Consider the following 8,171-nt stretch of genomic DNA (forward strand, 5'->3'; position numbering starts at 1 on the left):
TTTTTGCATATTATCTCATCATGAAGTGAGTAATAACTAGTATCAGAATATGTTAAAATGTGAGAAAACATCAGATTAGCTGTATCAAAACTGTTTTTATTTCATTGTTTTCATATCACTTTCTAATATTGGGTTTTAATACATGTTTCTTTGCTTCAAGAATAAAATGCATGGTGTAGCTGAGTGGACATTTTTGAAAATCCATGAAAAAAAACAAAAAACTTGATTGTTTTGCTTTTTCATGCCTGAGGAGGAATAAAAACACTCAAGAAAAAATCTTGACAAAGGTTCTCATAATTCAAGCATGAAAGGGTTAAACTGAAAATCTGAAAATTCTCATCCTACATTTACAAAAGGAAAAACTGGTGTCTTTACTCCTTTGTCCTTGAAATATGACCATATTAAGTATTTTATCTTGTTTATTTACTTTTTACGTGCAGTAGCAGGTAAATATACGTCTTCATAACATATAAAATCTGATGTGTTGAAGGTGGCTTCTGTATGACCGCCACGTCTGCGTGGAATGAAGAAGGTGGTATTACACATATATGGTACACAGAAGGATGTGTTGAACGATTTACAACCACCTGAAAAAATACTTCAGATATATCATGTTTAGTTTGAAAATAAATTCTGTTCATGTCTGTAAAGGACCTCATGTGTAACTAAAAAAACACTGAAATCTACCTTGGTCGTCTTAAGCTCTTTGTGTGAATCACTGGAATATTTGGCTCATTTCTCTGTAAATGTATTTTTGTTTCCAGTGTATGAAAGATACAATATTAATGTAGAGCTGTTATTAAAAAACATTTAAGAAAAAAACATAACAGCAGTAAACTGTTACAGTGACAGTCTGATCAGTAGGCCTATAAGGCCTATCTGTTGTACTCACCGAGGCCTGCCCACCAAATTTTAATTTTTTATTTTCTACTAGAGAGGGTAGAAGAGGAGGACTGCCTCAATTACAAATGACACACTGACCTCAAATGGAGTGTCTTAACAGTTATAAGTCATTTGAGCACCATGCCTTTACTTTTAGCAGTCCTCCGATTCTTTGCATCACTATATACAGACCACCCCCACTCTAGTTCTTTTATCAGCAATTCTCTGACCTTTTATCAATCATTCACACTTCTTATAGCAGGATTTTAATAACTGGTGATTTTAATTTACACGTTGATGATTCCTCGGATCCAATATCCAGAGAGTTTTTAAACCTTCTAAATTGTCTTGATTTTAAGCAGCACGTCACACAGCCAACTCACACCAGAGGACACACTCTGGACCTGGTCATAACCCATGGCCTGTCCATCAGTGTGTCCTCTGTTGTCGACCTGGCTGTGTCCGACCACTACTGTGTATTTTTTAACATCACCAGTTTTAACCAGGAGGAGGCCCCGGTGAGAACAGTGAGGAGGCGCTATCTAACTTCTGAAGTGGCTGCAAATTTTATTGAGATTTTACAAAGAACTCCTGCTAAAATTTGACCTGCGTCCTGTGATTTTATCGTTGATCATTTTAACAGTACACTGAAGTCAACTCTGGACTCAGTGGCTCCACTAATAACTAAAACAATAAATAGAAAACCTACACCCCCATGGAGAAAGAACGATGAAATCAATAAACTGAAAAGAGAATGCAGGAGTGCTGAGAGAAGATGGAGAAAGAGCAAACTGACCGTGCATTACGAGATTTTACGTCAACAACTCCAAACCTACAATAACGCAGTCAAAAAGGCACGAATTTCCCATTTCTCACAACTCATCACCAACCATAGAGACAATCCCCGGTTCCTCTTCTCCACTTTTAATATTTTAACAGGCACTGATTTTAATAAAGATATTAAGACACCAACAGATGATATTTGAAAACTTTGCAGACCACTTCAGAACTAAAATCAAGGACATCAGATCCAGCCTTTTATCCCAGAAAGTTTTGTCTGTTAACACACCTGGACTGTTTAGATCCAATTCCTACATCACTTTTAAAGACATTTTATGGCTTCTTTGAGGAACACATTTTAAACATCATGAATTGCTCTCTTCAGACGGGTGTCTTCCCCACCGCCTTTAAAATGGCGGTGGTGAAGCCCCTTCTGAAGAAGAGCAACTCAGACCCCAACATTCTTAATAATTACCGACCTGTATCCAACTTACCGTTTTTGAGTAAAATTTTAGAAAAACTGGTTTTTAACCAAGTTACTGACTTTTTAATCAGAAATAACATTTTAGAGAAACATCAGTCTGGTTTTAGGAGGAACCACAGTACCGAGACAGCACTTTTAAAGATTTTAAACGACATCAGGTGGAATTTTGATAATAAAAAGCTCACAGTGCTGGTTCTACTGGATCTAAGCGCCGCTTTTGATACGGTAGACCATCACGTTTTATTAAATAGACTCAGACACCTAGTCGGCTTCTCCGGTAGTGTTTTTAACTGGTTTTGTTCTTATCTCACAGACCGATGCTTTTATGTAAGTATGGATACATGTTCCTCAGGAACACATAAAATTGGATGTGGGGTTCCCAAGGTTCAATTTTAGGTGCACTTCTTTTTAATCTGTACATGCTTCCCCTTGGGGACGTCATCAGGAGACACGGCATCAGCTTCCATAGTTATGCTGATGATACACAGCTATACATCGCCGTGTCTCCTGATGACACAGGGCCAATTGATGCCCTTTTTAACTGCATTGTAGACATCAAGTCATGGATGGCAGAGAATTTCCTACAGCTCAACCAGGACAAAACTGAGGTTTTAGTTATAGGTCCTGAAGGCCAGAGGGAGAAACTTTTACCAAAACTAAAAGATCTTAAACCAACACAATCAGTAAAAAATCTGGGCGTGATTTTTGACTCTGAGCTGAATTTTATCCCACATATCAAAATATAACAAAAACAGGTTTTTATCACCTTAAGAACATAGCCAGAGTCCAACCGTTTCTCTCAGGCCAGTACGGAGGTGCTAATGCATGCTTTTATTTCTTGTCGCTTAGATTACTGTAATGCCCTGCTCTGGTCTTCCCAAAAAGAGTACTTTAAATCTCCAATTATTACAAAACTCAGCCGCACGCGTGCTGACAAGGACCAGAGGGCGGGAGCACATTACACCGGTTTTAGAGTCGCTGCATTGGCTCCCCGTACGCTTCAGGATCGATTTTAAGGTTCTCTTGCTGGTTTTTAAATGTCTTAACGGCCTTGCGCCCTCCTATTTATCTGATCTGCTTTTACCATATCAACCCTCGCGGACCCTGAGGTCCTCCGGCACTGGCCTTTTAACCATACCAAAACCCAGAACAAAAACCCACGGTGAGGCAGCATTTAGCCACTATGGCCCCCACCTGTGGAACAGCCTGCCGGAGCGCCTCAGGACTGCACAGACTGTTGGTATTTTTAAAAGAAGATTAAAGACACACCTTTTAATCAGGCTTTTAACTAATTTTTTAAACTCTTCTGTCTTATTTTGTTTTATTTATCACTGATACTTTATCTATTCTATTTTATTTATAATCGTACGTATTTTACTCTTGGTACTGTATTTATTTTATTTATTCTTAGTCCTATGTTCTGCTTTTAGTCTTTAGCTTTTAACACCAGTGTTTCCTCAGGGGGGTCCTCCACTGGGAGCTGTGTCTGGTCTGCTAGTGGGGGTACTGTCCTTGGTTCCCTTTGGCCCGGCCGGCTGGGGTCCTCCCTTCGATGTGGGGGTCCACCTGTCTGTCAGAGTCGGGGGGCCTGGGTGCTGGTCCCCCGATGGCACGGCCTGCGGCTCCTCCCAGTGTGGACGGCCCCAAAGGGGGCGTTTCCTTGATCCTCAGTGCCATGCCATGTCTCCCTGTTGTGTGCGTGTGTAAGTGTGTTGGCGTGTGTGTGTGTGTGTGCGTGTCTAGTATGGAGGGTGGGAGGGAGGGGTTTTCTTTGTAATTGTTTTTCTGTTTTTATTGTGTAATTGTTTTTAATTCTGTAAAGCACTTTGTGTTGCATCTGTGCATGAAAAGCGCTTTATAAATAAAGGTTGATTGATTGATTGATATAAGGTCCTGGTTTGGTTCCTTCACTGACATACTGAAGGATTCTGACTTTACTGAGATGAAACCACACTGTAAAAAATGACTGTAGAATTAACACCACAAAGTTGTAAAATTGCAGCATAGAAAAACTGTAAGTGACAGTACAATGCAAAGTTGTTTATTTGAAAATATTTTTGTGTTAACGATTGAATCAAATATAGCTGTAGTTTTTACAGGAAGAGTATGTGAACAAAAGCAGATTTGTATGTAGAAATGATGGATTTGTATTGTTTTTAGAAAATAAAACTGTAAATTGAAAAACAATGTGGTGCCGTTTAAACTGCAAAGACCATAATGTTGAAATAACAGCGTATTTGCTTTTTTATATATATAAAAAAAGTTATAAAAAAGTAAACATTTAACAATTTAACATTTTAAACTTGGTAAATGAATGGGTTGGTAGAGTTGGTAGAGCGGCTCGTCCAATAACCAAAGGGTTCCAATCCTGGCTCTGACTGTCCATATGTCCAAGTGTCCATGGAAGACACTGGACCCTAAACTGGTCCCAGTTGGACCTGGTGGATTTGGAAAGAGCTGTGGACACCATGAAGGAGGAGAAAATGAGCTAAAGAAGTGCAGAACATTTACCATTTAAATCCACTGTTAAATCTACACGTTTAAACTGTTAAATCTACATGTTTAAACTGTTAAATCTACATGTTTAAACTGTTAAATCTACATGTTGAAACTGTTCAATCTACAGGTTTAAACTGTTCAATCTACAGGTTTAAACTGTTCAATCTACATGTTTAAACTGTTCAATCTACATGTTGAAACTGTTCAATCTACATGTTGAAACTGTTCAATCTACATGTTTAAACTGTTAAATCTACATGTTGAAACTGTTAAATCTACATGTTTAAACTGTTCAATCTACATGTTTAAAATGTTCAATCGACATGTTTAAAATGTTCAATCGACATGTTTAAAATGTTCAATCGACATGTTTAAACTGTTAAATCTACATGTTTAAACTGTTCAATCTACATGTTTAAACTGTTCAATCTACATGTTTAAACTGTTAAATCTACATGTTTAAACTGTTAAATCTACATGTTTAAAATGTTCAATCTACATGTTTAAACTGTTAAATCTACATGTTTAAAATGTTCAATCGACATGTTTAAAATGTTCAATCGACATGTTTAAACTGTTAAATCTACATGTTTAAACTGTTCAATCTACATGTTGAAACTGTTAAATCTACACGTTTAAACTGTTCAATCTACACGTTTAAACTGTTCAATCTACACGTTGAAACTGTTCAATCTACATGTTTAAACTGTTAAATCTACATGTTTAAACTGTTCAATCTACATGTTGAAACTGTTCAATCTACATGTTTAAACTGTTAAATCTACATGTTTAAACTGTTCAATCTACATGTTTAAACTGTTCAATCTACATGTTTAAACTGTTAAATCGACATGTTTAAACTGTTTAATCGACATGTTTAAACTGTTAAATCTACATGTTTAAACTGTTTAATCGACATGTTTAAACTGTTAAATCGACATGTTACTCCATAAATATGTTCACAGTTGGATGTGTTTTTTACAGTATTGTTCTGGAAACCACAGCTGCCAGTTTTTTTTTCTGTAAAAACAGGATTTTTTTTTTACAGTACATGTAACAGCTTGTAGAACAGTATTTGTTGGATCTGATAACATCTGAAATGTGAGGACACAAAGGCTGGAAAGCATGGGTTTAACATTAACTGTGTGTTGTATTTTATAAGCTTATGATATTATCTGTTGTGTAAAATTTTACTCTAAAAAAGTGCAGTAAACAGTCCAACATTTACCTGTGACCTGTATTGGAGTAGAAGCATCGAGTGTCATAAAATACTCAAGTAAAGTACTGTACCGAGAACGTTAAACCCAGTACTTGTGTAACAGTAGTTTGTTGTGTGCCACCGTTCCACTGTAAGAAATGAAGGATGTTCAGCGCTGTAGTCAGTGCGTTCAATACAGACGGTGAACATCACAGCTCACAGCTGAGACAGCTGGTGTTTGTCTGGTCTTTCTTGGAACAGCATAGCAGAACGTCTGCCTGCAGAGGAAAGAGGAAACCACACACACACACACAGTACCTACACACTGCACATTCCCCAAAGTGAACATGAAACAACTTTTCTACCCCACTCCCTCTTCTGTAATCAGGTATGAACTTAATTTTAACTCTGCACTGAGCAAATGTGAAAGCATGCACTGTAAGCACGGATAAGTAGAGTTTACTCAAAACATTTGAGGCAAGTGATTGCACTTAAATGATTTGAGTAATGATCAACTAATCAATTGGTTTAAGTAGGTTCGACTTTAATGCTAAAAGTATTGAACTTAAACTATTAAGTAGAAAACACTAAAAGACAAGTTATTTGTACTTTAAATCTGTTGTAAAATCAGCCCCACTATCCAACCATTCACTCAGCATTGTAGCTTACACTGACTAATGTTCTCAGTTGCAGCCAGATTAATTTATCATTGATTAAACACTTTTTTTTTTAAGATAATCAAAGTTAAAATCCTATTCCTGACCAAAATAGTTATGAAATTATTCAACTTAACATATTGTAGCATGAAGGGAAGTTAGCTCAAAGACATTTGCCAGTAGAGGGAGTGCTTTTAATTTGACAAGACATTAGGATTACCATTGTATAATAATATACTTAGATGAACAGTAAAGTCATAGTTCTTCCTCTGGCTCTGACTCATGGTGCAGCTCTACAAAAATACACAAACAAACACAAAAAGGCCAATAAACACTGCCATACACACATTAAATCCAAATGAACACTAACACCACAACCCCGCTGAACCCCTGCACAGAAAAAGAACACATTTTCAACAACATGCCCAATACCCACAATGCAATCCTGAAGTTACTAGTAATTGCTAAAAATTAAAACTTACTAATGAAAATTGACATTATAAAGTCTAAATGTTGTCTAAAATTAACGTTTATTTGCAAAATAGTATAGCAAACTATTACACAACCACAAACAAATGAATTTTAGTCAAATAAAGTGCCTGTTTTGAATGTCTGGGGTCGCCTGAAATTTCTAATAATTTATTTAAAAAAATAAAAAAAATAAAACTTACTAATAAAAGTTTACATTATATAGCCTAAATGTTGCCTAAAATTAATGTTTATTTGCAACGTGGTATAGCAAACTATTACACGATCAAAAACAAATTAATTTTAGCCAAAAAAATGTCTCTGTTTTGAATGTCTGGGGTCGCCTGAAATTTGTGACGTTAAAATGGAGTCATGAGTCAAAAAGGTTGGAACCACTGGTTTAATGGTTTGGCCAAACCACTGTAAATGTTCCCCGTTGTCTCATTTTGTTCGGTCAGTTTTTTGTCAGTTTGTGTGATACCTCAGTTTGTGTTCTCAGCCTTAGTTGCTATTATTTTGAGCACAGTTCTGTTATGTTGACCTCTTTTATATGTTTACTTGTTAAAACTATCGTTTGTAATCCTTTTTTGAATAATGCTGGGTAAATAAAACCCACATATGAAACTTTAGTCCTGTCTCCTGGTCGTCTTACTGCTAGGTCCCTAACAATGCTTCTCAAAAAATGTAGCAAATCCCCCCAAATAATTTTTCCACAATGAAGAAAAATAACCCCAAAAGAAAAAAACCCTGACTTTACAAATTCAGTGCATTTCATTTCAGTTTTATTTGTAGAGCCCTATATCACAAACAAGGTTGTCTCACAGGGCTTTACAGAAATAGTTGAATATGAAAAATAAACAACAGTCAGATAAAACAGTAGATGAAGGGAACGGGTTAATGTCGTGGGCATCCCCCGTCCTCAGACCCTCCTTCTACAAAAACCCAGTGGGAAAAGAGAACTTCAGGGAGAACCACAGGAAGGACACATCCACTCTCCAAGGTTCAAATAGTTTTGGATTTTTCACTATACTTTAGTTTTATTTAGTTTGACATTTTTTTCCCTCCAATTTAGTTCATTTTAATTAGTTTTTAGAGCAGGTTTGCTAGTTTTATTAGTTTTTGTATTTTCTAAATGCTTAGTTTTAGTTTAGTTTTAGGGTTTTTTAAAAATATTTTTTTACTCTTCTTCGCCGTTGTATTCAAA

General features: G+C 36.3%; 1 protein-coding gene across 1 annotated transcript in view; it reads left to right on the forward strand.

Annotated features, from left to right (window-relative positions):
- The first annotated feature begins 7,425 nt into the window (after positions 1-7,425).
- Positions 7,426-8,171, forward strand: part of LOC115432269 (tyrosine kinase receptor Cad96Ca) — a 35,200-nt gene continuing 34,454 nt past the window's right edge. Inside the window, exon 1 of the mRNA XM_030153166.1 lies at positions 7,426-7,431. The gene's annotated coding sequence lies outside the window, so the exon portion shown is untranslated. The remainder of the gene's footprint in view (positions 7,432-8,171) is intronic.

This window comes from Sphaeramia orbicularis, chromosome 13, assembly GCF_902148855.1.
Source record: "Sphaeramia orbicularis chromosome 13, fSphaOr1.1, whole genome shotgun sequence".
In the NCBI taxonomy this organism is placed as follows: domain Eukaryota; kingdom Metazoa; phylum Chordata; class Actinopteri; order Kurtiformes; family Apogonidae; genus Sphaeramia; species Sphaeramia orbicularis.